Source organism: Budorcas taxicolor, chromosome 21 (genome assembly GCF_023091745.1).
Source record: "Budorcas taxicolor isolate Tak-1 chromosome 21, Takin1.1, whole genome shotgun sequence".
Classification (NCBI taxonomy): Eukaryota; Metazoa; Chordata; class Mammalia; order Artiodactyla; family Bovidae; genus Budorcas; species Budorcas taxicolor.
In genome coordinates this window covers 12,945,918-12,973,884 of record NC_068930.1, presented here as the reverse complement: position 1 = coordinate 12,973,884, position 27,967 = coordinate 12,945,918, and the positions used below count along the sequence as shown (strand labels likewise).

At 51.3% G+C, this 27,967-nt stretch overlaps 1 long non-coding RNA gene across 1 annotated transcript in view; it reads left to right on the top strand.

Moving 5' to 3' along the window:
• Positions 1-2,201: 2,201 nt before the first annotated feature.
• The window catches only part of LOC128066958 (uncharacterized), a 37,174-nt gene continuing 11,408 nt past the window's right edge, over positions 2,202-27,967 (top strand). Inside the window, exon 1 of the long non-coding RNA XR_008201264.1 lies at positions 2,202-2,338. This is a non-coding gene — a long non-coding RNA (uncharacterized LOC128066958). The remainder of the gene's footprint in view (positions 2,339-27,967) is intronic.

The following is a 27,967-nucleotide window of genomic DNA, read 5'->3' as shown; positions in this document are numbered from 1 at the left end:
GCAGCGCCCGCGGCCCCGCCGGGGAGGCGCACCTCCCTCGGAGCGCCGCCGCGCCCGGGGCCTGGGCGGCGGGAGGAGGCCTCGGGCCTGGTTGCGGGCCTAGTCTCGGCGCGCCCTGCGCTCGCCCCGGCCCTCGCGAGGCCTTCGCTCTCCTCACTGCCCAGTCTCCTTGCCTCCTGAATTCCAGCAGGAAGAAGTGGGCACATCAGTGGAACTCCTAGCCCCCCTTCTCTCCGGCCCGAGGTTGGGGGCCCCGCACAGTGCGTGGCCGCGCGGGGCCGGCCGGATGTGGGAGGACCACAGGCAGGGCGGGAGGCTGGCTGGGCCCGGGGCCTGGCTGCCCCGCGCGACCCCTCTCAGGCAGAAGACGCCTTGCGAGGCAGGAACCTCTCATCCGCCGCCACGCCACCTCCCTAGCTACCTACCTGCTCCCTCCCTCTGGGCCCCCCAGCTCTGCGGCCTACCCCTGACCCCTGAGGGGTGTCCCAGGGGAGGACACAGTGTAAATGTGTGGACACAGTCAGTAAATGTTAGCTGTGGCTCTTAGCATTATCAGGCGCTTCTGGTTCCTCCGTGAGCAGCACCTCTCTAATACACGTTTATTCCGGATCAACCACAGCACAGCCGCGGTTCCCCAGCCCCCAACTCGTACCCAGAAGCCCAACAGCTGCTTCTGGCCCCTCTGAGCCCAGAGCCACAGCCCTCCACTACCTAACACACGGGAAGAACATCCGGGGACCTCCCCCCTTCCTCCCTCTCGGAGCGTGCTTGTCCAGGTCTGAACCACCGTGAACCCGACACTGAGGCCCGAACCATGTGTTACCCGGTTTCTTCTGAGCTCTGCCCGGGTCAGCGCCAGGAGATGGGAACTTCTATTAAATAAGAACTTGCTGGGAAAGATTGGGGGGAGGGCGATTTTTAAAGCAAACAAGAAAAAATGACGACCTTCAGTGTAGGGTTTGGGGGGAGCAGGGCAGGCCGAGACAGGAGCAATAATAGCTGAGTCAGAAGCACCGGAAGGACACCCTTTTCTTCCAGAAACACATTCTTGGGTAAGCCTTTCATCGGCCTGGGCTGAGCTAGCTGTCGGAGACCTGCCACTAAATATACATACGACACCTTCAGGCCGGATTTCATCTTACGACCTCAATTAAATATCACCCCGCCTTCCTGATTCTTATTATCAATAATACCTCTAATATTCTTGTTATTTTGCAAACGACGTTTCGGCGGCGGATGTCCCCTGGAACTGCAGCGGGAGCCACGCCCAGGAGGGCGCTCACCTGCTGCGCGGATCCCGGGACTTTGCCCCGTCCGCGTCCCTTGCCTCCTCCCCACTCCACCTAGGCTGATGGATATCCCTGGATGTGGAGCCCTTTAAAAATGACAAATGCCTTGTCAATACAGACCATCCCTCCCCTCCTGCTTTCTCATCTTTTTTTTTTTTTTTTTTCCGGAGCGAGGATGGACCCAGGCGCAAGCCCAGCGACGCGGATTACACGGCCTGCGTTGTACCGTAATCGCCAAAACCTTGGCCTGATTTACAGCTAATAGATCTCAAGCGAGGGAGTCGGGAAGAAATCAGTGGCCTAAGGAGCTAGATTGGGGCTTTGGAGGGATCGGAAATTAAGGGACTGGAAGGAGGATGTGATTCACATTATTCACCGCTCCCCGCAACACACACACAGACACACATAGACAGACACGCACACACACACACACAGACACACACACAGGACCAGGCGCCTCCCGGCTCGGCCTTCGCGGATGCGGCCCTCGGTTCTCCGCGGCCTGTGTCCCTGTCGCTCGCTTCCCTCGATCGGGACCACACTGAGCGTCAGGGGCGCCTGCGATGCCCTCAGACCCCTCGGCCTCCTCCCGGCTTCTCCCAGCCCCCGGGAGGAGGCGCTGGCTCCCGGGTCGGCCTCTGGTCCCTCCCCGTCGGCATCCCCGGAGCCCCCATTCACAAAGCCGCGCTTGGAGGAGGCGACACACACACACACACACAGACACCCCGAAGAGGGGAGCTTGATCTTGTCTCATTGGTGTCTCGGGCCTGAAAGGAAAATCGTTTGGGTAAACAGCCAAGCTTCCAGGCTTAGCGCCCGGCTCCCGCCCCCGCCCCCGCCCCTCGTCCCCCCGCCTTCCCCACTCCCCTTCCACCCCGCCCGCCACCCACACTCCGCTCCGCAGCTGGGCCCCGAGCGAGCTCCACGCCGCCGGCCGGGAGTCCGGGGCTCACGGGTTCAAAGGGCCGCGGCCCCGAGGGGATGCCCTCCTCGCTGTGCCCCGGGGGGCAGAAGCGGACCGCAGGGCGGTGGGACCGGCCCGGGCCACGGTAGGAACCTGGAAACCTCCCGCTTCCCTAAGTAGAGCGGGTCTCGGGGGAGGGCGCCGGGGAGTTCCGAGCCCGTAGAGACTGTTTGGCCAAGACCGAGCGGAGGCTGAGCCCCGGGCCCGGACGGGCCGTCCTGGGCAGGTGTGCAAGTGTGCACGACCGCGGGCAAGGGCAGTGAGCCTCCGCAGGCCCCGTAGCGGTCCACGCACTGCGGGGTGGTTACCGGGTCCCCACCTCCCTCCAAGCGGGGCGGCTCCTGGAAAAGCATTTAATCTGATATTAAGGGTTTTCCGAAGTGTGATTCTTTCCGAAGGAGAGTTCTTCACTTAAATGACTGTAAACATAATTAATAGTTATTTAACTTGCAAAAAAAGAAAAAAGAAAGCAACCTTTATGGTGTTTAAAAGGATATTGCTATCTCTCTAGTTCACACTCTTAAAATCTCGAACTCTGAAAATATCCTGATGAGATTATTAGACTTGATTATATGGTGGCACCCCCTCCCCTTTCCTCTAATGAAATTCCTCTCTCTCCTGCCTTCCTATCTTTCTCTCTGTGTGTCTCTTTCTCCTTCTCCCAGTCTCAATCTCTCTCTAATCCAGGAGTCATTAGCAACACCCTCTGGCTACATGTTTTGCATCAGTGAAACACTGTGACATAGTTGTAATACAAACTCTGCCGCCTTGCACTGCATCTTGCGGTAGGAAGTGTAATAGCAATAAAAATCATTTTTCATCTCCAGGCATTATTCCATGGGGGCGGGGGAGAAAATCTGAATGTGAGAAGCTGAGAGGGAGGAGAGAAAAATGAAGAGAGGGAAGGTAAGGAGGGAAGGAGAAAGAAGAAAAAGCTTTCCAGTTTAGAGACTTCTCAGAACTAGAGGCACACAGATTCAAGCCTATCATTTTCTCTGCTTTCTCCTCCTCTGTTTTCATCCTTGTGGCTCGGTGGACCCCTGAACCCTGATCGGAATTGTCTCCTAGTTCCCAGGGTCTCTCAGCTACTCCTTTCTGCCCCAACGTAGCATCCCTTCTGGTGAGGAAGCCCCAGAGCTCCCAGAGGCTGGGCCACCCTTTCTCAGCTGGCTGGGGTGAGGAATCCTCATTCAAGTCCTGCTAGGAAATTGGGGCCTCTTTCCCATCGGGTCTCTCACGAATCTTTCCTGGCTTGATGGAGAAAGAACCACCACCCAGCAAGCCAACGCGGCTATTTTCCTGATGCAGCCCTATAATTTGCGAGCAAGGGCCCTCAGAGAGCCCCCTAATCTTCACTGAGGAGTGCTGGTTACAGGGAGAAGGAACATTCCCTCCTTGCTTGCCAGCCCTTAGAGAACTCACCCTGCCAACTCAGGGAGGGCAGAGTTTCCGGGAAAGGCTCTCCATGTTGCCTTTGCTCAGGCAGGGAAATGCCAGGGCTCACCCACCACCACAGGCACAGTGTCCCCCCACCCTGTAGTCCCCAGTCCAACCATCATTCTATGTGGGAGCCACCAAGTTCCTTTAAACAGAAACAAACTTGCAGTCAGAACTAAATTAGAGAAAGGTTCTGTACCTGCCTCAAAAGAAAGAAACCACATAAATCTTCACAGGACCCTAAAGTAGATACTCTACTTTTAACAGGAAAAAAATCTTGTTTTGTGAAATATTTCACTAATCACCCTGTGTCTGGGGCAGTGTGCTTTAAAACAACAAATTCAACAAGTACACATATAACTAAGTTAAAATTTCTGTGTATTTTTAGTCGTGTGAGCTTAAGAGTAGGACAAAACAGTTACGTTACCAACCAGATAAAATAAGGTCAAACTTGCACCTTGAAGAGAAACGCTGCGTGATTTGTACTTCTTGACTTTCCTGTCCTCACTGGGCTACAGGTGTACAAGTTAGGGGCGGCATTTTGTGGTTATTTTACCAGCAGAGCTGAAGGTTGGGGGGGGAGGGGACAAGGTCCCAGTAGGCTGGCGACAGGCATGCCACGGCCCCTCTTTATGTCCATCTGATGAGAATGAGTGGATATGGGTGGAAATCGTAATTGGGAAGGTCTGACTTCATAAGCACCCGCCTCCTGGGAGATATTCGCAGCCGCCACAGCTGAGTGGCCCTGGAACACACGACGGCCCAAATCCGTGTGCTCCAAGAAGACCCCGCTCATTTATTTTATGTTTCCTATGAAAGCAGCATCACCACTTAGACTCGGTGATGCTGTAGCTGTATATTTGCTCCCCTTTCTCCTATGATTTGCCCTTTCACCCAGTACAGACATTGCGGGGTATGTTGGTCACAGATCGGTGGAAAGAAGGCCTGTGCGTTTCGGCTTGTCTTCAAGTTTAGATGATGCAAGGAAAACCTGACGGTCCAGTGAGGCGGGAGGCTGCGCGGGGCGGCCGAGGAGTTCCCGTTTCCGCAGCGAGGTGGCGCTCCAGGGCGCGGCAGAGCGCCCGGCCGTCCGCGCCGAGCGCCGCGGCCTCGCTCCCGCAGAGACCGCGGCCTGCGAGCGTCACTCCCGCCGTCTCCCTTTCGCCTCGGCGCCCAAAGGCGGGGAGCGCTCAGACCCGCTCGGCGTGCTGGTTCTCGGGGTGGGCGGAGGCCCAGGGCGGCGACCGCGAAGCTGGCGGGGTCGCGGAGCGCGGCGGGGGCCCACCGGGGCGCGTTTAGGGCGCCGTGGTCCCGGGAGCCTGCGAAGTTGTATTCGCAGCGGGACCCGGGCGGGGCCGGAGCTGCGGCGCAGGGTCCGCTGGCCCGGTGAGCGCGCACGCGGTCAGCCCCGGCCCGGACACTGCGGAGGGTTAGGCAGCTCCTCCCTGGGCTCGGGAGCCTTCCTTCTTTTCTTCTTTTTCTTCTTCATTTACACATACACATATATTTAAAGAAAAAAAAATACAGGAAAAAAAATCTAATGCACTCCTTATTGGTTTGTCCCCAAACTAGGCGGTTTTCCAGTTTGATAGGTTTTTCTTTTTTCTTTCTTTTCCTCCCCCACCCTTTAAAAAAAACTTTAACCCCCTGTGGTGTCCCCCCCCTTCTGTTCCCCCCCCCCCCAACCTATTATACTTCTGAGAGCTGGTTCCTTGTGGGTTGGTGGGTGAGAGAGAGATTAACACTAGCTCCAGAAGACCCAGCATTGGGCAAATGACAGCAGAATGGAAGAAGAAACTACTTCAAATTATTTAACTATTTCCATCCACACGATTTCGTTTCCACACTTGCCTTCAGTGGGTATCTCACAGCTCTAAGTCAAAGACGACGGGCAGGAAATGCCTTTTACCCTGTCACGCTCAACCTGCGCGGGGCCCATTAGAACCAGTTTGGAAACAATGTCAGAAATAATAATAGTCATAAATAGTCACGGTGAACAGAAATCCTATCCTTCGTGAACTTCCTCTGCGGTTTGCCCCCGGCTCTCTGGGACCCGGGCTCCACGTGCAAACATCAGGCTGGGCCCTCTTTTCAGCATTTCGATTTCCCGGGGCCCTGCCCTGAGAGTTGCCCCCTTACCTAGGGGCTTTGATTACCTGGCCTAGGCCCTAGCCCCCATCGGGGAGACTCTGCTGAAGCTGCACCCGGTCGCCGACTTGTCGCCAACTGCACTTCTTTTAGCCCGTATTTCCGGCTCCCTCACCCTCCCTGACATTTTCTGATATAAATGCAGGAAATTTCGGTCCGATTTAGGAGTCTGCAGAAACTCAGAGGGTCAGGTCATTAGAATGTTAACGTGGCGACCAAGAATTATAAACATGATCTAAAAGTCTCTTCCAATTCATTTCTTCAAGTATTTACTTGAGTTAAGCAATGAAAAGTGACAGTTGTGAAATAGACAGCTTTTAAAAGTAATGAAGTCAGATGAGGCTTTAACCTGTCGATTGCGATAAATCAACTTTGAAAAAGACGAATGAAGAATACTACTTGGGCGCCTAACCGCCAGCGTTTGCTGGGCAAGCTGCAGATTCTGAAACCGGCCTGCGATTACCCCGGGAGCCGTGGCCTTGTGAGGCCCTGAGACTGAAGCTTGGCCCTTGGGTGACCCAGCAGTCCTGGCACCCGCGCTGCCTGAAGGCAACACTTTGACGGGGATGGGTCTCTCTTTCCGCTTAGACTTGGGCAGATTTCGGCTACCGCAGTTTGTCTGGGCAGGTGACTTCAGCCCTCAGCACGGTTAGAAATTCAGAGGGGCCACTACCCAGGGGACTAAACGCTATGCAGGAGAGAGATGGGTGCTCAGCCCAGCTCCCCACCCAGCTGAGGGTGTCAACTTCCTGCCGCGGTTCAGAAAGACCAGGGCCTGCCTGACCCCCGATATTACTAACCCTTTGGAACTGGTAGCAGAAGTTGGAAGGTGAAGAAGAGCAGAAAACTAAATTTCCTGGGTGGGTGGCGCTGGGAGCGCTTCCTGTTCTCACTGACATCAAATGGCCTTATCTAAGAGGGAACCTAGAAAAGGCAGAGACCCCGGGACAGGCATCCGGTGGTCTTGCGATGGGAGAAAGGTCTTAATTCTGCACCTCCCCCAGGCAGAGGGTCGGAGAGGCGGTTCTAAGGGATGTGAACTTCTGGGTGTTTTAAAAGTTGACACATTTTCTTGGACATCTCAAGTTCCTCAAAACTGCACCTTTGGGCCCAGGCTTGGGGGGACTGGTTCCCTTCCCAATGATTTCAACCCCCAGTCCCTCCCCCCCCCCCCCCCCCCCCCCGCCCCGAAGTCTGAAGGAGCATGCCCGGGGCTTCTAGCTCTCTGGGTCTGCCAGGATCACTTTCCTCCAAAATTCTCCCTGGCGAGGAGGGCCCAGAGGTTTCCCCCGTTTCCTTTGTCCCTGTTCCTCAGGGAGAGGCGCCACTCTGCTGGAGCGCTAGCAACAGGTCCCTGCACTTTGTCCCCCGAACTCGCCTCCCTTTGCTCTCTCCGTCCTCAACTTCTGGGGTCCACTGGGAAGCCTGGGAGCACCTCTCCCGTCTTCTCTCTCGGGGTTTTCGGGGGCAACTCAAGGCCAGTGAGGAGACAGCGCCGGAGTTTGCGGGCAAAAGCCGGGAGGGGCGGCTCTTAGACCTGTCCTGTGGTTCCCCCCTCCCCAGCCATCACCCAGCTCCAAATTCCGACTCTAGTCCGGAGGCTCCGACTCTAGTCGGGAGGCTCCGACTCACACGACTTTGAGGGTGAGACCCAGGGGAAGCGAGAAGAAAGGGACCACGCCCTTCCCGAGGACAGTCACTAGCGACATAGGGGCCACGCTGGCCTGGTGGCTCCACGCTGCCCACCCAGGCCTGAGACGCCGCCGCCCTCCGCGGCCAGGGGGCCTGCTGTCGACCCCGTGCAGCGTCCTCTCCCCCTTCCCCTCGTTTTTCCTTCTCTGCAGCCCACACCGGGGGGAAGGAGATGCCCCAGCCCGGGCGCAGAAGTCTCTCGCTCTCCGCGCGCTCGGCCCGCCCTCCAGGTCAGCCGAGCTGGAACCCGGCTGCGGGGACCCCGCTGGCCGCAGCGCGGCCACCACCCCCTGCCCGCCCCGCTGGCGCCAGGGTTCCCAGCGTCCCAGGCCGGGGCTTCGGGGGGCGCGGGGGCGCCCGGCCTCGCCGGGGTTGGAGGGTGGGGAGCGGGGAGAGCAACTCCCCGTTTCCGGCCGGGCGGAGGGGGCCGCTGAGACTCCTCCTCCTCTCCGCCCCGAGGCACCCAGCCGCGGCTCGCCGCGCGTCTCCGCCCGCCCGAGCGTTTCCATAAATCAGGCCGCTGGCAGGCTGCTAATTAGCTCGGGCCGAAAAGAATAGGCAGAGGGAGAGTCCAGGAGCGCTAAGGGGGGTGCGGGTGCCAGCTCGGTAGGTGGGAGACCAGAATTTCCCCGGGACCAACCGGAGGCTTCGCGGAGCACGCCAGCAGCCCCCGCGGAGGACCCCTCCCATCGCTCCTCCCGCCCCCCTCCAACCCCCCGCCCCGCCCCGAGCCCAGGCCTCCAAGCTGGGCCCCCAGATCACAAGCACCCCGCACCGAGCGCATCCCCGCGTTCGACCCGGCCCGCCCACCCACGCCGCCGCCCGCTCTCCCACTCGCTGAGCCAGCCCCACGTTAATTAACTCTCCCCTCACCCCCTGCAATCTCACAAGACTTTTCACAACTCATCCCAAGTGTTTCCTCCTTAAGCCCGCAGCCTCTGGCGGGGAACAGCCGCCGGGCAAAGAGGGAGCTGGGTCTCTAAGGAGGGTCAGCCCCCCTCCAGGCTTTTGGGATGGCGGGGTGCTCCCAGGGATAGAGGATGCTGTATGGCCCTGGACCAGTTCCCCTCCCCCAGTGACAAGGCTAGGCAGGCCCTTCGAGATGAGAAATAATAACTAAAGTTGGAATATTGATGGTCGTGTAAATTCAGAGCAGAGCACGCGGCGAGAGAGTGCAACTGCTGTTTATTTTCCCTCTTTCCTCCCCCACCCGTCTCCCAGGCCGCCTGGCTCCGCTCGCCCCCGCCTCCCCCCAGTCCTCCCCGCCCTCGGCTTGGAAGGGACTCTGCGATGACATCAGCCTCCCCGGCCCCGGGACCCCGGAGCGGAGATTGACAGGTGTCGCTCGCAAGGACAATGCCTTCCAGGTGTCACCGTCGCCGTCTCAGCCCTCCCCACCCGCCCACTCTGCCCCCTTCACTTCCAACTCGCCTGCCCCCCCCCCCCCCCCCCCCGGTTTCTCCTCCGAGGGAAGCGCTCTCCTCGCCCCTCCCCTAGCTCCGCGCATCTGGGCCTCGGGGCCTCGGTCTGTACGGGCGGGGGGTGGCGGAACTCCGCCTGCTGCCTGCGGCGGGGCGGCCCGGAGATTGCCCTGAGCCCCGGGACGGGTCCAGGCTGCTAGAGGCAGCTCGGGCAGAGGCGGATCCGGCTCTGCTTTCCATGCCCATCTTCGCCCCCACCCCGAGACACTCCACACGCACACACACACATAATATAGCAGACGCGAAGATAATCCTGCCATCTGGCAAATCCCAAATTTGGCGCCTGAGCTCTGAAAGCCACGGCGAAGTGGCATCCGGGAGTAGGTGGCTGGCTGAACCTGCCCTGCGCTCTGGAGCCGAAACCAGGGCACTGAGCTTCGCGCCCGCACCTCGGCTGGATCCCCCATCTCTGCCCTGACCCCTCGATTTCGTGAGGTTTTGCTCTTACAGTGGACAGAGGCTTTGGGAGTCGGAAATGGGGCCACAGGAATTACGGATGGGGGGGGGAGCGTCCCAGTTCCCACCAACACTGCCTCAATGAGCTCAAACCCAAATTCGGCTTCGTTATGTAACACCAAATGTAATTTATAGCTGGGCGGCCTGTCGGCAGCGATTTAGATCATTTGGTGATAAGGATCACACTTATTAGATTTCTTCAAAGCCAATGGGGGTTTTCTGTTGTTTTTTTTTTTTTTTTAAAGGAGGGCATTTGTGCTAAATTGCCCAGTGCTGGTGTGATAACTGTCAAAAGTTTGACATCAAAGGAGCTAATATTATTCAGTTACTAGAGACGCTGTCTGTCTAAATAAGAATATCTTAATTACTGCATGACAAAGGTAGAAAGGGGTCGGATCTGAAAAGGGGAGGACATTCAGACACTCCTTTTGATGCGCTATCTATATTAGACCGATGCGTGGCTCTTAATCAGGCTTCTCTCGATTTCTTTTCCTCTCCCCCGTCGGTCCTCTGAACTTTATATGTAAACACGTTGTCAGTGGGGACATAATCTCGGGTTCTTATTAGAAGAAATTTCCATCCTTTCCCGTTCTAGATTAGCAGTGGAGTCCGCTCCATCAATGAAGGGACTAAGGTTTCGTGGACAATAATGTGGCAATTGTTGATGGTTTGTGACCCATAAAATGTGGAGGTGACTGTTCTGGCTTTGGTATGTAATTATGCAAAACACTTTCCATAAAGACTTGCCATTCGATCTAATGGCAGTCCCTGCGGTCTATTTCAAATAGGGAGGGTCTATGTACAGAGAGAGAAAAGTAACATTTGTTTTAACACAGGTTTTATGGGGGGGATGGATAAATACAAACACATCGTAACTGCCGCCCAAAGTATTTTTTCGAGTCGAATTAAAATAATTACGAGGGGGTTTAATAAGTTAATCATAGCAACACGGCCTATCCAAACACAGAGGGAGGGGCGTTCGGGCTTCAGCCCACCACCTCCGCGACCTGGGACTGGGCTTATGGGTGGCGACTCAACCTCCCGCTTACGCAGGGTAGCGTGAGTCTCCGTGTCATCTCGGTCCACCTGAGTGCAGGGCTGGGCTCTAAAGCTCACTCTGGGGCTGAGACTGGGGGAAGGGTGGGCAACCACCCCAAAATCTTATCCGCGGAATTATTCGACAGAGGGAAGTTTAACAAAGCAATCGTCTCCCAGGAAGCCCTCCCCCACACTCCTTCTGCCTCTAGTGCCCTCGGACCCCCAGGATCTGGGGCCCACAGAGGGCCTGGTGGGAGGGGGTGCGGGGCCGGAATGAGTGCCCGCATGATTGGGTTGAGATGTCTCAACTTGGCGCCCTGGCTCAAGACACAGGTCCGGGCCCCGACTGCCAGCGGCTGAAAGCAGCACCTTTCCATGCCGCCTGAGGTTTGGTTTTGTTCTTAAAAAAGGAGAAGAAACATCTAAAAGGGCTTGAAGGAGGAGAGGTGGAATGAGACACGAGGTGGTCAGCGGGCCCAGCCCAGCCCTGGCCGCCAGCTACAAAGCAAGCGTTTCTCTGTGACACGGCCGCCCCCGACCCGGCCCGGAGAGGCGCCCCCCCCCCCAAACTCCGAACGGCTCGGCGTCCAGCTTCGCGGCCTCGCTGCCCGCCGCGCAGTGACGTGGCAGTGTGAGTTCCGCAGACGCAGACGACAGGGGATTTTTTTTTCCAAGGGGGAAATGATGATTAAAAGAGAGAATCATCTAAATATCAAAGTGACACATGGGGAGACCTGGAAAAAATATTTAAGCTAATGAAAAGCAAATAAAGAAGCAGGCACTTAGGCCGGGAAATTAAATATTATGTTTAAGATGGTGCTTTTCTGCGGGCTTGAAGATTTCCGATTCATGTACACATAATAAACACTCAGGTTTGTCATCTAGAGGTGCAAATCTGAAAGATATTCCAACAAATGAAGTGCCGGCAGAGAGAGGAATAAAGAGATCGGCTCCTGTCAGGGGTCAGGCAGCCTGAGATTGCTTCTAGAGATCTTTTGAAAATTTCACACGATTGAAGGCTTAGGGGCTTCACTGTGCTTGCATTTCAAACTCAGATCAGTGGGATCACAATCAAAAATAGAGGTCTGGAAAAATTTGATGCAAAGATGGCCACGGGCTGCACCGTTTCTCTCACTAGCTCACTCTTTCTCTCCGACCCCCCTCCCTTTTTTCTTCCCAAGACAGACACCCTGACATAGCTGTGATCCCTTGGATGACAGAGTTGTCAGAAAAGAAAGAGAAAATTGCATCTTGTCTCGTAACTTCTTTTCAGTCAAAAGGAATTTAGGATCTTGTTTCCAATAAAAGAGAGGAAAAATGACCGTTTTCTGGCAAGCATAGGACCCTAGCTTAAAAGAGTTTGGGATTTCATAATTAGCGATTTACTCCTAGACATTCAGGTCTGGGTCTCCTCTTCATTTATCCAGATTATTAAGATGATTTCTCATTCAGCTTGTGTCCCTACATTACATTAAAATTTCTTCCCACTGTCAATCTTATGCAAGTTCGGGTGGATAAATATAAGTACACACTTAACACATATACATGTATATACACACAGAACTTTGTTAAACCTGGAGATTGGCCTGGCTGCTTCATATTTTGTGGGATTTCGTGCTCACTCAGATTTCATCCAACACCTCAAGACGTCAGCATTTTCTGGTTCAAACAGGACACAGGAAAATCAATTGTCTCTCTGATTGATCCATGGCTGGTGAAGGGAGGAAATAAAGGGACAGGGAGGGTGGGTCCTATGAGAACAGTTCTAAGGAACTCTGAAATGGGACCAGGCTGAGTAGAGGAAGCTGGTTTGACAGTCCCAGCTGTAAAAGACTTTGTGAACAAGCAGAAGTAATGCCAGTTATGCTAAAATGGGAGTCATCTAAAATGAATTTCTATTAGTTTGGCCAACTTTAGGAAGATCAAAAAAGAATGGCTAATTCATCATCAATTTGCCAGTTTTCCTATTTACCTAGCTAGGTACTTTTGAGAAATAATCTAAATTATGGTTGGGTTTCATTAAGTCTGAGACCAAGATGAGCAGAAGTTAGATGCCTAAGGACTTCTCTTAAGTGCATGCATTAAGTGCAGTGACCTCACAGAGGAGGAAGAGGGCAGAGTAAAGAATGTCTCCTATTCTCTGAATTACCAAGTCAAACCGTTTAAGAACATGTGTTCTTTAACAGGTGGGCAGAAAGGGAAAAGTGTTAAGAGTTGCTCTAACTGGTTTTACAAGTCCAAATCTTTGACTACTCTAGCTTCTGTCCACCAGAGCAGCCGTTGCCAGCCCCTTCTAGTTGGGGAGCAGGGGCTGAACCAGGGTGGCAGCTGGGGAGGGGACCAGGCCTCAGCTGCGGCCAGTCTTTCCTGTACCAGGCTGGGGTGGGGGGCACTCAGCTGCAGACCCCCTGGATTTGGGATTCCGGAAGAAAGGCGGGGGAAAAGTAGAGTGCCCCTCAAATCTCACATCCAGACCCTTGGCAGACCCTCAGGTTACCAGGGCAGAACCTCCTGGCCCGGAGGTTTGGGAGCCAGCGGCCCTATATCTACAGGGTAGCGGCTCTTTTAGATCGGCATGTCCTATATATATGTCTGGGTCTTTTCTTTCCAGACCCACAGGAAAGGAATAGACAGCGACCTTGAGTATAACTTCTAAAACACTTGACCAGAGATGCAAACGAAGGGGGGCCTTCTCATTGCAAGAGGGCCACCCCCTGGGCTCTCAATCTCGCCCTTTCTCTGTCTCCTACGAGGGACCGAGGCTCCCAGCTGGGCTTTAAAAGCGGGGGTTTTGTGCCTTGAATACATCGGGGCCCTGTCCTGGCTTTCAGGAGAAGCGCTGGAAAAAGGGCCGGCGGCTAACGGACAGAAAGCCGGGGAGGCTGGAGAGGACCCTCGGCCGAAAGGAAACGGCGCCGCCTCCGAGCCGGAGCCGCGCCTGGGGCCCGGCGGAGCGAGGGTTAGGCGAGGATCAAGGCCACGGCGGGCGCGCCGAGTGACCGCCATCCCCGCTGCACCAGGGCCGGAGAGGGCTAGGGGAGCCTTGAGTGGGCCGTCGGGGGTCTTCCGTGCAGCCTGGAGAGCTGGCAGGAGGCTCCATCAAGAAACACCACGAGGACGCGGGTTTGGGGACTGCCCTCTTTGCCCTCCACAGAGGGCCTGGAGGGGAGGTGAAACTCCCGAGTGCCGGCCCCGTCAAGGACCCGCGTGGAGTGACCCTTCAGCAGCCTATTAAACAGGGACTTAAGGGATGGAGAAGAGGGTGGTCTCTCCAAACCACAGACTGCGGGTGACCTCCGGGTCCCCACGTTCTAAGGTCTCCAGCCCTGGGAGCTATGGACAGGGGAAACCTGTCCTGGTCTCGCCTTGGGGGACAAAAAAGGGGCGGCACAGCGGAGAACTGCAAACTGCAGGTTAGAGGCTTCAGGGAGCAGGAAAGAAACCCGCGCCTCTAGGTTTTAAAGTAAACAAAGCCGAAAACCACCCCAGAGCCCCTGGTAGCCCCGGAGCCAGAGCTCGGGACGTACAGGGTAGCGCGTGCGCCGAGCACCCCTGCTCCGGGGGTCATCCCCAGGCAAGCCCTGGGCTGGGCCCCCCGCGCGCCTCGGCCTGTCCCGCCTCGAGTGAGGAGACCCTGAGAGTGCACCCCTGTTCGCAGCTGCTGGACCCCTCCGGACAGGGTGGCTCTGGGGGGCGCTGCCCAGGGCAGGGAGGGCTCGGGGCTCAGAGGGGGAGCCCAGCGCCGCTGGAGGCTGGCGCGCACGGCGGGCCCCATTGCACCCCCCTCTGCCAGGCCGCACGCTCTTGCCCTCTCCAGGAGTGAAACTCGCAAATCTTCCCGAGAGCTGGGTAGGGAAAAGGGGAGCAACCAGAGGCATCTTATGGCTGTATTACCGCGAGCTTGGAAAACTCAGCGTTTCCACTGTTGGAAACCTCCCGTGGTGGCTGGGAGAGGCCGGCCCCGCAGGGCGGCGAGAAAGCACTCGAATTCCCACGTTGCCGTCTTGGCCTTTTCTACAAATGATTTTTTAAAAAATATGAAACTAAAAACTCCAGGCGAGGCAACGCCTTTCTTCCTCTTTTGATATGACATCCACTAAATAAAACCCGCTTTTAAGCTGTCTGTACTCTAACTTCAAAGGAGCAAATGTTAATTTTACCTTTATTTAAATGGTTGCCAGGCTGCATTGTGAGAGGTTCTCCCCCTCCTCCGGCCCTCCCTCTAGATTTTAACATATGGAGTACTGTAATGATTTAGCGCCACTCCGGAAAGCAGGCAGCTCTTCCCGCCGGCCTCCTGCCTCCCCCAGCACTTTGCCTCATTTTTGTTGATATGGTTAATTTCATGGACCTCTCCTTAAAGTTTAGGCGGAAATACACGGTGCCAGGACACCAATGGCGAGTGTGTGGGTTGTCTCCAGTGGCCTGTAAGTGGCGACACACCAGCAACAGACCCCACGTCTCCTTGGGTGTCTGCAGACCATGCCATGTGGGATTTCGTGGGCACGGCTCCTCGATCTAAGCCCAGACAGGAATATTTTTACTCCACACACGCCCAGGTGACCACACTCCCGGCGATTCGCCACTTGCGCCTGGAACTCTGTTCCTTGAAGGCAAGACTGCAGACCTGTAGGGAAATGCAGGGAATTTCAGGTGGTCTTTTTGATCCCACCTCCAGTTTTTAGGATCTCCTGCCAATTTCTCAGTGTGTTTCTGTCCAGATAGACTGAGCTCTTTGGAGTTAATTAACCTGTGGTCCGGCTATGATGAGTACGCAGCGAAGAAAAGGCGGAAAGAGAGGATGTTAGAAAGAGGAGAGGGAGATAAAGAGCATACGTTTAGCCCCATTCCTTTACACGCGTCGGCCACAGTTCGTTCCCGACTTTCCAGCTGCGAGGACGCTGTGCGCCATTTAGGGTAATTGAATTGCTGTTATAACACCTTTCAGGGGGACAGCAATGCGTTTCAAAAAAGTTGCGCGAGGCCTGCGGCTGCCTTTCCTGCTCTTGCTGCCACCGGCCGCCCACCGGGCAGAGCTGCCCCTCGGGGACTGGGGACACGGGAGGTGCCCCGCAGGGTGGAACAGGAGGGACCCGGGCCCTGGTGAATCCAGCCCAGGCGGGGCACCTCCTCAGTCCCGTGAATACTCTGGAGTTGCCGGGGACCCTGCGAGAGCCAGAAGCCGAAGCCTAGTCTGAATAAAAGATGACGACAGGACCTGGAACTGTAGAAACTGGGAAAAGCAACATGCGATCCAGAGTAATCCGAGCGCCACCAAGGCCTCTGCCTTCACTCTTCCACTGGATTCGGACTCTCCGGCGCTGCCTGCGGCCAAGGGTGGCTCAGACAGCGCTCCCTTGGCCTGTGCCCTTCCCCCAGCCTTGGTCTGGCGTCTCTGGGTACCTGCTTGCCCTGAGAAAGAGGAAAGTTTCCTGCCCAGGGTTAGGCACCCGAGCTTGGGGGCCCGTGCTGAGATGCCCCGTTGTGTGTTCTCCCACCCCTACTCCAACGACGTCCCCAGCCTCTGATTTTGGCCACGTTGGGGAAAGCCTGGGAGGCCCCAGGATTCATCACCTCCCTCTAGTCTCTTGGCAACAGCCCTGGCCTCCTTCCTCTTCCAAGGTATATCCCTCCAACCCTTCTCCTGTCTCTCCTACCCCTCAGCAGTGGCCTCGCTGAGACCTCAGGGTCAGCCAACTCTTTTCCCTGGTACCCTTCCCTCCAGGCTGACTCCTCTCTCGAGCATGACACAACTTTCTAGGTGGAGAGAGCAAACCTGATTCATTGGTTTTTCCCTTGCTCCTCCTCCCCACCCCTTTCTGCTCCAGGACAGCCTTTGGCTTGGTGGCCTGGGTAGTAGCAGGTTGACAGAAGTGTGCAAAAATGTGTGTTTGTGTAGAAGGAGTGCAAGGGGATCTCCCTACCCTTACCCACTGTGTAAGACCTCTATGGCTAGCTTAAAGAAACTAGGAGAAGAGAAAGGCGAGAACTAGAGGCTGGGCTGTGTTTCAGCAGACCCCAGGAGATGAGCCCAGTGCGCTCGAAGGGACTAGCGCACCAGGCTGCTGACCCAGGAGCCTGAGCCTTGTCTACCCAGGTCAGCCAGAGAAACTGAGATGCTAGTGGCCACGCTAGGCTCCCCCCAGCCGCCCAGTGCTGTGCGGGGTGGGAATCAGGCTGAACGAACTGTCCAGGAGGAATTGGGACTGAAACCAGTGGGCAGAACAGTGTAGAAGGAGAAATTGTTCCTGGGGGGGATAAGCAATGCTGTGGGGTCTGGCCCTGAGCCACTGAGTGGGGAAAGTCTTATGGCCTTAGTTTGGGATTCACCGAACAGGAGTGTGGTGTGTGTGTGTTTGAGGTGGTGGTGGTGAGAGGAAGCCGTGGTGGGGGAGGGGTGGTTGGCACCCTCCTCACTCATCACTGTGGCTCCAGTTAACCTTCTCTTTTCCTGGGAAATCTTCAGCTCCCACCCCCTGGAGTCTACCTCCCCCCCCGCCCCCGCCCCCCTCCTTGCTAGACTCACCGTTTCCTCTGGAACCAAAAGTCTAGTGCTCCTGAAGGCATCCAGCCCTGGAGCAGGAATGAGCTCTGTGGTCCTGCAAGGTGGGGGTGCATTCGCCTGACCCTGCCCCCAGCCCACACAACCCTTAGCCGCCTACGTCTACTTTTCGGCAGAACCAAGTTCTTTGGCTCTCCTGCGTGGGCAGGAGATGGGGTGCGGGTGCCCTGCCTCCTGGTCCTCCGTGGCCTCCTGAAGCTGAGATCAGTTTGGGGTGGAGTTGGGGAGGGGATAAAAATCTACAAGAACTCGGTAAAGTGACTTGATGGGGAGGCCGCGGGAATGTTGGGAGTAAATGGACTCAAGCTTCAGTTGAGGGCAGGAGGAAAAAGCAGGTAGCTCCTATATCTGGGACCAGTACCGGTCGTTCTCTGCCGAAAACGACGGGCTCTTAGGTTTGCGCTTCGGCGTCTTGGCGACGAAACAGGTGCGCCCCTGCCTCCTTCCGCTTCGAGGCGAAGCGAGTGCGCGAAGAGGGTACGCGTCCAGGGCCCTCGTTCTGCTCACCCAGGGTCGGTAGCATGGTCGGGGGAGGGGGGTGGTCTGGCTGGTAGGAGACTCCCCTTCACCTGGGAGCGCAGCCAAGGCTGGGTTTGTGAGCGATTGAGTTGCCGCTGCACCGTTCGGCTCTATCTACTCTCGCAGCCCTGTTGAAATCTACTTTGCAGGTTTGACCCTCTCATCTCTAGACTGCTCAGGAGTGATTTTCCCCGGATATTGACCTTTGCGCAATAAAGTTGATTGTCAACAGCCAGAAAGATTCTTTAGGAAAACGCATGGATCAAAAAAAAAAAAAAAAAAAAAAGAAGACGAAATAAGACTGAAGCGAGCCCTGAGCCCTGGGCGCGGCTAAGCACCGCACCCTAGCACTCCCACAAGCCGCCCCATCCCACCTCCCCACGGACTTAGGAACTGCCATTGTCTCCTCTTTGCTGCTAAAGAAACTGAGCTTCAGGGAAGTTAAGAACCTTACGTTGAGCCCACTAGCAACAGACCTGGCCTGGATGGAACCAGGCCAACTTGCTGGAAGTCAGCTTCCATTCCACACTGGATTTAGGAGAGAAACCTACTCACTTGGAGGGTAAATGAAGCTTCTCCCCGGGGACAAAGTGGTGCTTCGCGGGTGATCTGTCCTTGCCAAGGGGGTCCGGAAAGGGTTTTCAAGCAGGCTCCAGCCCGTGGACCACTCGGTTGAGAGGTAGCAAGCAGGTGGGCCAGCGATTCCCCTTCAAGGCACAGCCTGCTGCTTCCAGGGACGGGAGACAGTATGCCCCTGCGCTTTCTGTATTTCAAAGATGAATCAGGGGTGCTTGCTGTGTTATGTGTGCCCACAAAAGAAGCTTGGGATCTTATCCCTTTTAAAGATCTTATTAAAAGAGCACCTGGATTTGTCAGGGGAAGGGGGGGGGCAGGGAAAAGGAAAAAAAGCACCTGGGATATTTGGGCATATTCCTCTTGGGAGCTGGAGCACAGATTGGTGGCGGCCAACAGTACGATTTGCAACATTGGAATAAAGTTTCATTTCAAACATTCTGATACGCTCCCTGTTCTGATGGGGAAAGACAGTAATGTGAACACAGTCACGAGAACTTCCCTCTTGGTAAGAAGTCCCATTTCCCCACGGGATCCCAGGAAAATGTCTTCAGGGTAGAGCAGAGAGTTGTCTAAGACTCAATGAACACGAGTTTAGGCAAACTCTGGGAGACGGTGAAGAACAAGGAAGCCTGGCTCTCGGCAGTCCACGGGGTCACAGAGTCCGCACCATTTAGTGACTGAACAACTGCAGGTTACTAAGGAAAGCATCTCACCCGTTTTTCCTTTTAATCTTTCTCCATGCTCTTTTCGTGGATTTCATGAGGAATCAGACTTTAGAACTGATTATTTTTTTTCATCTAGAAAAGCATACTATGCCTTAAGCATAACCACAACAAACTTACATAGTAGTGATGATAGAGAACCATTAACTTTCCTGCCAAACTGGTGTGGGTAGCATTTGACTTCACCTTTTCTTCTTTTTCCATTTTTTGTTTGTTTGTTTATTTCTCAGTTTTCTCATGAGGGTGAAGTGAATTTAAGAAAATACTCTCCTTAATGTCTCTCTCTCTCTCTCCATATACACATACAAGTTACATCTCCATGAGTCTAAGCATCCAATATTTTTAAGGTCGATGTAGGGAAAAAAATCAGTGTACCGAGGTAGTCATTTTTTTCAAAAATTCAAAACAGAAAAAATGGCAGATAATATTCACATCCTCAGCCTGTAGGAAGGAACCACCCGCGTGTGTGTTACTTATTTGGAAGGAGATGGTCAGCTTGGGTCAGCCAGTCCTAGGGGAATATTGCTAAGTCAAGATCAGCTGTGCCTACCTGGTGACCCTGCAGGCATTCTGCACTTACAGTTTCCTGAATTTAGAGCTTCCTGGCTTGGGAAGTGGGTCATCAGTGTTGGGAGGAGGTGGAAGCATGGGTGGGCTATGAGTGTAGCATGGAAAATGCAGGCATCCAGGAGGAGGAAGGGTGATTATCTTTCTGCTCACCATGGAGACTTTCTCACTTTTGCATTTACTTAACACCCAATTATTAAGCAGGTAGGATGTTCCCAGCGTGGTATGAGGCACTTGTGGACACAAAGATTAGTAAGTCATGGCCCTGGCCTGGAGGAGTTTTTAAGTTTGCAGCAGCGAGGCAAGCAAACAGGGCATAATACTCTCTGACAATGTGAACAAGGAGCTTTGGAAGTTGGAAAGAGAACTGCTTGGGACAGATGTCCAATGTAGGTGATTTCATTTGGCATTCAAAAAGTATGGGAGGTAGGACAGAGCAAGGAGCAGGAGGAGAGAGGAATGGGAACTTCAGCTGGAAAGAGGCGCAGAGTAAAGATAGGGACCAGGGTTCTTATTTCTCTGGGGGACACTCAGGTTCACTGTTCCCTGGATTATTGGGGCTTATATAAAGAAGCTGGAGGTTTCTCCCATAGTTCTTAAGTAGAGTGTGTCTTCTGCCTCTCTGTCATTTTCATGGGGGGAGGAGTGGATTTGAGATGATTTTCTTTTTAGTCTAACTGGTGAGCCACGTTTAGATTCCCTTCTGGAGTGAATAAGTTGAACTCCTTGTCCCTTGGGCATTTACCTGAAGATTTAAGACAGAGAGAAGGACACACAGACATGAACAAGGTTGTAGAAATACCAGAGGAGATTAGTATAAGGAGGATAGTGGCCAAAAAAAAAAAAAAAGAAGAAAAAACCCCGCCAGAATGAATTCCTAACTTTGCACAAGTGCCAGAAGTATGGGTACCGTCGGCTTCCACTTCAGAGCTTCCACTTCTCTCAGAACAGATGAAACATGCTGTTTGGGTTAGTTCTCTGTGTCTCTCTCTCCCTTGGGGCTGGAAGCCCCACGGAGGCTGGGAGTTGAACTGTTTCTCTTAGGGTCCCAGCTCCTGGCACAGCGCCAGGCACAGAAAGAGAGCTCAGTCCATTCTGAATGAATGAAGGCTGCAAGTGTAAGGATGCTGGCTTTTAGTTTGTGTTCATGATGGAGACTCTGAATATCTTTTTAGGTTTATCATTTTAGGTTTTTAATTGTGATCTCACAGAGTAATCACTGGAACAACTAGTTTTGATAATAACTTGTTTTTATTCATGGTGGAACTAGCTTGTTGAAGTGAAAGATTTGAGCACAATAGTTATTAAACTGTACCCCATGCCTTGACCGTGGACACTCACTTATAAGACACTCAAGAACCACAAATTGAAAACCCACTGTACTAGAGGCTCCACATCAGTGTTGTCCAATTTGTTGCTCTCCTTATTCTCAGCATGATGATTTGACTTAACTGTTCTCTCTGAGCTGGTCTTCCTACCGCCCAGAGTCATGGTGAACTTTCATGCAACCAAAACTCACTTTTGGCATATGTTTTGCTGTTGTTGTTTTCGTCATTTCATGTATGACTTGGACCTTGGCCAAGATACCTTCATAGCTGGACTAAAGAAAGGTTAAGATACCTTCTTCTTCCCCAGGCTTCTGTATAACTTTTAGATGACCCAGGGAATGGCAATCATCTGGGTTCTTAAAAGTCAATATCTTATGGCCACTTACTCAGGGAGAGGGCAAAATCTAGGTTGGAAGAAGGATTAATCTAAGATGCTTTGGTACCCTTCTTTTGCATCGCTGCTCTGTGTTAACATTTTCCAACATAGGCACCAATTAGGTCTTGGAAACAAGCATGAAGAAAAGCCTAAAATGTGATCAAAACATGATCAGCTCCCTCTGAATTCTACCTTATGTTTTAGCCAGTCTATTGGCTCCTTGGCTTGGAGTAATTTCAAATTCCCACTGGCTTAGTGGCAAGACATCTCATTCTTTTCTAAATACACTCTTCCTTAAAAAAAAGAAATTCCTCCCCACCATCTTCTCTCTTGTGAATTCTCTTTTTAGGATTCAAATTGCAAAGAAATTCATAAGTGAAATAGAATGTATTTTTGAGCGCTATGTTCATTGTTATTCCTAGCTCAATGGGGCAGTAGAATATTTCAGGGAGGAAGTTTATAGTTGGTTTTTTTTTTTTTTTGCTTTGAATTGAGGAGGCTGTGTTATCCTTGATAATCATCTCAGTGATACTGTGTCTTGGTACCCAGTCAGCTGAGGTACAATACAGGTATCATCCGATCTTGATTACATTGCTCATAAAAAGGCAAAATTTTGAGGGCTGTGGACCTCTCAGGGCAAGAAGAGTGTCAAACTCTCCTATTAGCAATATCAAAATATGATTCCAGAGAACCCATGATAAGAGATTCAGATGGGATTATATGATACAAATGCAAAGGATGGGAAGTCCAATTTTGGGTCACTTGCCAGCCCTTGGCATTCTGGTGGCCCTGTGAAATCGTAGAGACTTCACTTTTGAGATTCTGAGAGGAAATCAATATGGTATAGTAACCTCTTCCATCTTGGAGAACGGTGTTCATATCTGTATGCCTACAGAGAGGAATCTAAGTAATTATTACAACTAATATATCAATTTATTATTCTCGATGTGTGCATTCCTAATAAATAACAAGAAAGAAAATTATAAATTTATAGATTAAAAAGATAAAAATCATTTGAATTTAAAACTTGAGATGCTAGTACATTTCCTTTTGTTTAAATTATGGCTGCCTCAAATGAACCTATGTCTCACAGACATAGACAGCAGATTTGTGATTGCCAAGGCGGCTGCCTGGGGCCAGGGGCTTCTATATTTTAAAAGAATATATAAAGGCAAATTTAATTTAGAGATTTTTGTTTACTGTCTATAAAAACTACACTCCCATGTAGGGACCAGGAGACTTCCAGCCATATTGCTTTCTGAGTTATAGTGGAATTTTGAAGAAAACGTGAGCTGCACTAGTTTTGTTGTTGCAGGATTGGTGGCAGGATGGTGGGTACTGGGGAAATGAGCACATTTTCAGTAGGTTTCCCATATTTGTCTACATTTGCTCCTTTTTGTCCTCCTTCTCGACAAGGATGGTGTTTTAAAAAGTTAATGCACATTTATTAAGAGGGGGCTGAGAAGGGCTGAGAGTTTGAGGTTAGAAGGTACAAATTATTACACATAGAACAGTCCTGCTGTATAGCACAGGCTTCCCCGGTGGCTCAGTGGTAAAGAATCGGCCTGCAATGCGGCCTGCAATGCGAAAGGCACAGGAGGCTTGGGTTTGATCTCTGCATCAGGAAGATCCCCTGGAAGAGGGCATGGCAACCCATTCTGGTATTCTTGCCTGGAGAATCCCACAGGCAGGAGATTCTGGTGGGCTAGAGTCCATAGGGTCACAAAGAATCCAACACAACTGAAACAACGGAGAACTCCCTGTATATAGCACAGGGAACTATATTCAGTATCCCGGGATAAATCATAATGGGAAACAATATAAAAAAGAATGTATGTACGTGCAAAACTGAGTTGCTTTGCTGTCTGGCAGAAATTAACACAGCATTGTAAATCAACTAAACTTCAATAAAAAAATAAATGAAGAAAAATAATAAAGTATGGCTGCTGGTGCTATCTTTACTTACATGTCAAGGTCTGTAATAATCTTCCATGGTAGCCAATGAAAAATTTCTTCCCATGCTGCCAACTTGGTGAGCATAAATTACTGGGAACTTTATATGGAATAAATTATGTTCTTAAGCCTTCTCAGATGTGCAGCCAATAGAGATTTTAAAGCAGAAAACGAAATGCAAAATTGAGCTCGAAGGGGCATTTGTTGTGTTTGGAACCCTCTCTGGAGTAGCTTCTGCCTCTTTAGCTCTGGGAGGGGATTACGGGCACTGCCTTCCAACCCCAGGCTTTCTTAGCCACACGCGGCTCTGCAGAAACCTGCGTGTGGTTTGCTTCTCAGATTTAAATAAAGCGATGTGGACTGTTGCAATGCTGATGTGGCAGTGGGCCCTAGGAAAACAAAATGAAGAACCCTGCTCAAGTGACAGACAGGACAAAGACGGAAAGTGTCAACTGACCCCAAATGTGCCATTGCCTGACTTGCGTGCTTTTGTTGAGAACCCTGTGCTGCCATCTTTTTTGTACGACCACTGTAAGTGCAATTCATGGGTACTCTCAAATCCACCGTGAGTTTAATTGATTTGTGGCTTTCCCCACTGCTGACGATGAAGTGGTGCTTTGGCTGCTGAAAGGTGAGGGGAACTTGATTTCAATGCAGAGATGAGATGAGATGCAGCATTCTGTAAACTGACAGATGGAAATTCCGCTTCAGAATTCATTATTTGACGTGGAAGATAATGGTGAAAATTTAAATCTTTGAAAGAGTGCAGTGGGTCAAAATACAATCAGACCATTGAAAAGTTAAATGAATTGCACTGGGAAATACATTTAGACGGCAGCTTCTAGTTTCCCTGATGATCTTTCTGATAGATTTTTCTATGTCATCTTAAGTTTTCCTCATTCTCTTTGAGCTTTTAAGGTGCCTAACTAGAACTTTGGATGCATGCATGTGTGCTAAGTAGCTTCAGACATGTTTGATACTTTGTGACCCCTTGGACTGTGGTCCACCAGGCTCCTCTGTTCCTGGGATTGTCCTGGTAAAAATACTGGTGGGATCTCATGCCCTCCTCAGGAACTAGAAATTTGGGTCTGTGTAACTCCTGACACATGAATGGAAAATGATATTCCTCATCTAAAGATACCAGATATCTTGAGGGATTGATGCTTTCTGGGTCTCCTATGAAAAGGTTGAAACTACATGGCTGTATCTAGTTATTAGAAGAAAATTAAGTTACAAAATATCATGTGTTAACTGTAATTAGTCAAAAAAATGAAAAAGCTATGAAAAAAAAATTTTTTTTAGCAATTTCCTTTTTAATCAACTCCCCTCCATGGTTTTCAAATTGTATACATGGATTCTGTGATGCTTGTCTTTGAAGAATGGAACCTATTTCCCAGAAATGACATAGAATTGCTTTGGAAATTAGGTAATAAAAAGCAATGGTGGCTTCTGATTTGGGTGCAGGCTCTCTCTCTTTTGGCTCTGGGAAGCCTAACAAAAAGGTCCGCAAGAGTAGGAACTGAAGTCTCTGCCAAGAGCCAGTGAACCACTGAGCCTGCCAACAAGTAGGAGAGTGAACTTGGAGCCAGATTCTGCAGCTCCAGTCAGACTTAAGATGACCTGAGCTCCAGCCAATAGCTAGACTGCATCCTCACAAGAGATTCAGAAGCAAAACCACTTCACTAAGCTGTTCTCAGATTCCTGAGTCAGAAACTGTGTGAGATCACAAGTGTTTGTGCAACTTGCCAAGTTTGAGGCTAATTTTGTACAACAATAGATAGCTTGTACATCACTCAGAAGTAACTTGCACAGGGTCTGGAGCTGTCTAGGAGGCTAAAAAATACTTGTGGAGTGCATGAATTAAAATGAATAAATGAAAAGTTGAATTTAGATCCTTCCTTAGCATTCCCTATTACTTAACAACCTTTTAACTAGCTTCAGAGTGTTTCAGGGAAAGGGTCTCTTCAATTATTAAAAGTTCAGTCATTCAACAAATATTCATGGCTGTTACTGTTTGTCAATGAACAACTCTTCCTCTGTGAAATATTGTGAGCCACTGGAGCATCTGCCAAGCTTTTAAAAAGAAGTCGTTATGGAAGCTCTCTCACGTTAAAGCAGTTGAATACTAGATTTGGGGTTGGGGAGACACAAGTCACCAAGAAAAGTGAAGGATTAGGAGAAGGACAAAATTTATCTCCACATCGACAAACTCAAGGTATTCATAGGTGAGAATGAGACCACCACCGAATCAAAGGATATAAATAGTGTGGGACATTCAACAGTGAGTGTGGACAGTGAGGGGGAATGTGGCCTCTCATCCTGTCTGGAGTGTGGTGTGTGCCCCAAGCTGCCTTTTGGGTCAGATGACCTGGCTCAGAACCTCACCTCTTCCGTTTACCAGTTGTGAGAACTTAAGAGACTCATTTAATCCTTTGAAATCTCATCCACACATTAAGCAAGCAGAGTATGATGCACGGTTTTAAAACAGATGAAACTGGTGAAAGGTTTAGTCCACTTCCTGGAATGTAGTAAATCCTTTAAAAATGGTTATTTCCTCTTCTTATGATGAATGGCCGCTTTCCTGCTCACACGCACCTCCCTATGAGGTTCTTTACCATGTGTGACATGTTGAGATCATCTGAAAATACGGAGTTGCGGAGTATAGTTAGGACATGATCGGATTCGTCTGCTGTTCTCGGAGGAGCCTGGTAAGAGGAGATAAACGGAACCTGGGCACATCTGCAGTCTTTAAGGGTGGACACTATGGAAGATGCTGAGCACTCATGCTCCTGTTCTTTCTGCCCCATGTGGCTTTCTGCTTAGGTGTTCTTTCTTCTTAGGTTCTAGCTTTTGACTGGCTTCTTGAAGAGACCAGATGCATTTGGAGGCTCCTCCCGCACCATCAGTGTGACCTTGATGGTTGGTCTTGCATATCTCTAAGCGGTAACTCTGAGGTTTGAGCTACCTGGGCCATTGTAGAAATAGTTCAGCCAGAAGATTTCAAGGCTGTTTACTGAGAGACAAGTCAAGAAGCTGTTCTCTTACTCACCGCTGGCTGCTTCACCTTGTCTTGGCCGTGCTTGAAATTGTCTGCGTCTGCCTGCGTATTCTCTCCTCCTTTTCTCTTTATCTTGTTAAGTTTTGTCACTTGGCCACTTCCTTCTTCTGTTCTCGCCCATCCCTATAATCTGCCTCAATGTCCCCCCTCTCTCTTCCCCTTCTCTCTCCTCCTACTCCGGGAGGAGAGAAGAAAACCTGGAATGGGCCTGGAGCTATGCTGGGTCCTCCCTTTCTTCTCTTCTTACTCACGTCGTGTGCTGCCGTTGTAGAGGCACTTTGGAATTTGCCCAGCAAGTGAGTTCATAGGTAGATCCCACTAGAATATTATTCAAGCCCTTTGGGACGCATCTGCAAATAAGTATGACGAACAAATTAAATGTAACATCTAATGATATTAAAGCTACATTTCTGTTCTGTTCACTATTTTTTGTTTGTTTTTTGTTCTGTTCACTTTTGTATTAAAATGTGTCTTCCAAGTTTGACTCCCATTTGTTTTTGATATTTAGTAAGATAAAACACACCTTTTAACTTTTTAAAAGTCCTGGTGGGAGGAATTAGAAAGCATAATCGAGAAAATTTTGTAGAATGCCCCCTCCTCGGGGCAGAGAAACTCCATGGAGCCTTTCCCTATCTATATATGTCTCTCTCCCCTTGCAACTTATAAAGAAAAACATCCTAGAAGATCTGTGGGATTCATAGCTTCTTTTTGCTCTAAATCCATTATCTCAGCATAGAAAACATATTGCATGGCAACTGTATCAAAGAGAGTTTAGAGAAACATGGAAATTATTTTATTTGTAAGGATAAACTAGATTATGCTGCTGTAACAAATTAGCACTGAAGTGTTAGTGATTTAACAGAACAAAGGCTTTTTTCTACATATCAGTGGCAGGATGGCAAGGGGATTCTGTTCCATGTACCTACACAGAGCCCAAGATGAGGGAGGCTCTACTGTCTATTGCTGGACCACCCTGAATTAATCCCAGGAGAAGGAAATGGCTGCCCACTTCAGTGTTCTTGCCTGGAGAATTCCACAGACAGAGGAGTCTGGCGGGTTATGGTCCATGCGATCGTAAAGAATTGGACACAACTGAGCAACTAATGCTTTCACTTGAATTAATGGCAGCCTCTGTGGCTGCAGCAGGGGAAGAAAGCACTGAAAGGCTTCAGGACCAGAAGTAGCATTTGGTCTTTCTTCTCATACCCTGTTGACCAGAACTAGTCATCTGGCTAAGCATAACTGCCAGGAGTCTAGAAAATATAGTCTCTTGTGTGGTTGGAAAGCAGCGGAAAGCCAGATATTGGTGAGTGCCCATGTTGTCTCCCACATTACAAATTTAATCCCTTCAGGAAAACCAAGGGCTAGCAGGGGCTGTGTGCTAGGCCACAAAATAAGCCAGTGACAGGGTCAGCACTAGAACTCAGCTCTTTTGGTACCAGCTATTATTTCTGCAGTTATTTTTGCAGTAGTTAGCTCCTTCCTCTGTGGGAAATAATGGCACGCTGATAGGTGGCACTAGTGGTAAAGAACCTACCTGCCAACGCAGGAGACGCGGGTTCGATCCCCGGGTCAGGAAGATCCCCTGGAGGAGGAGAACTCCATGGACAGAGGAGTCTGGTGGATGACAGTTCATGGGGTCGTGAAGATTTGGACATGACTGAAGCGACAGCACATGGCGTATGTAGAGTGAATCATGAGGTGTGAATGTAGAATGATGACCTTGCTGTGATTTTTAAATTCTCCTTTTCTATCATATGCCAGGCAACGTTTATTTTCTGGTTGTGGCTTAGGGGAGTTC